Genomic DNA, 1,663 nt, shown 5'->3' with positions numbered 1-1,663 from the left:
AAAAAAAAAAAGAAAAAGAAAAAGCCATGAGATAACTCATACTCTTTAACCAGGAAGCTTTGAGGAAATATGTAAAAGTTAGAGAAAAACAATCAGTATTGAAATGTCCAGGTTGCTGCTATTCTATTTGTAGTAACAAAAACTTGGAAATAATTTGCAGAACAACAATAGGGGAATGACTTAGTCAACTGCAGTATATCAATATAATAGGTGAAATTTAAAAGGGTGGTAAGTGTGAGCTCTGCCTGTACCTGTGCATGTAAAGCCATGTTTGTTTTTTGTTTTTTTTTTTTTAAAGGTCCAGTCTTATTCTTTATTTAAAGCACAGGCCTGGCATGGCGGCTCATGCCTGTAATCCCAGCACTTTGGGAGGCCGAGGTGGCCAGATCACTTGAGCCTCAGGAGTTGGAGAGACCAGCCTGGGCAACATGGCGAAACCCCCATCTCTAAGAAAAAAATTTACAGCACAGTTTAAAGTCATTAAATCATTAAATCCAGTACAAAAGAAATGGCTCCCATTTCCTGGACTGGCATCACACATCCTACCAGCTGCAATGACATCATTTTTATCTATCGTCTGCTTTTCCTTTTCGGGGGGCGGGGGAGGGTGGGGACTTATAAATGGGTCAAAGAGACTTCAACCTCAAAACCAAGGAGAAATCCCTGCTCGCAGAGAAACACGGGAAATGACTCTTTCTCTGTGAAAGGCAGTCAGGAACTCTGCTCCAGTGATGAGGGCCACTGATGGTGTGGGAGAGCGATCAGGAAGACAATCTTCCTGGAGGTGGGACACAGTCAGCAGGAGCCCAGGAAATCACACTCCTGGGATGGCTGCTGTCGCCACCATCACCCTCTCTTCTGTCTCCCCTCCGTGCCATCAGATTGAGTGAGGAACAAGGGAAAGTAACTACATGTAGAAAACGGAAGTGAACAGGAATGTGGGTGGTGTGAACATAAAAGAAGAAACTAAAAACGATCAAAAGTTTCTCAGCACTGCTTTCCCGCACTGTGGTGGAACTCTCTGATCCATCTCTTCATGTGTCTAACTTCCAGAGAGGGGGCTAACAGCACAGACACAGGACCGAAGGCCCACGTTCGCTCAGAGATCTAAACGGTGGGCCGCTCTGAGATGGTGGTGAGCCATCTCACCACCGAAGTTCGCTCAACTGAAGTTGGCTCAGAGATCTAAACGGTGGGTCCCTCTGAGTCGGTGACTGCAACCAAGGTGTCTGTGATGTCCTTGGTTACTCCACCTCCTGACCGGGAATCTAGTTTACCATTGCTGGAAACGATGTCTATGTGCGAACTAATGTTTTTGCCTCCATACACAGTAGTGATCCAGGAGGGCCTTGGTCTCACATCCCCACTGTTTAAAACAGTTATCAGAAAACTCCTTCAAGTTCCACAAGTGAAGTTCAAACAGGTCATCGATACAAAAAGGGATGACTGTTTCTGTGCAGGCCTGATAACTCCAACCCAGGAATCCCAGACTGCTAGTTCTTGCCTCTAAACTATTCAGGCATGTCACCTGACCTAAGTAATACGCACTCACAGCTGGGAAAATATTCTGCAGCAGCAACGAATCCGATATATTGGGTGTTTTCAAATAGTGGCACATGACCTCGATAGACCAAGCAGGCAAATGCTATAAAAAGTTAGGTGC

The sequence above is a fragment of the Mandrillus leucophaeus genome, unplaced genomic scaffold, assembly GCF_000951045.1.
Source record: "Mandrillus leucophaeus isolate KB7577 unplaced genomic scaffold, Mleu.le_1.0 Scaffold9, whole genome shotgun sequence".
Classification (NCBI taxonomy): Eukaryota; Metazoa; Chordata; class Mammalia; order Primates; family Cercopithecidae; genus Mandrillus; species Mandrillus leucophaeus.
Note: the sequence above shows the minus strand (reverse complement) of the source record.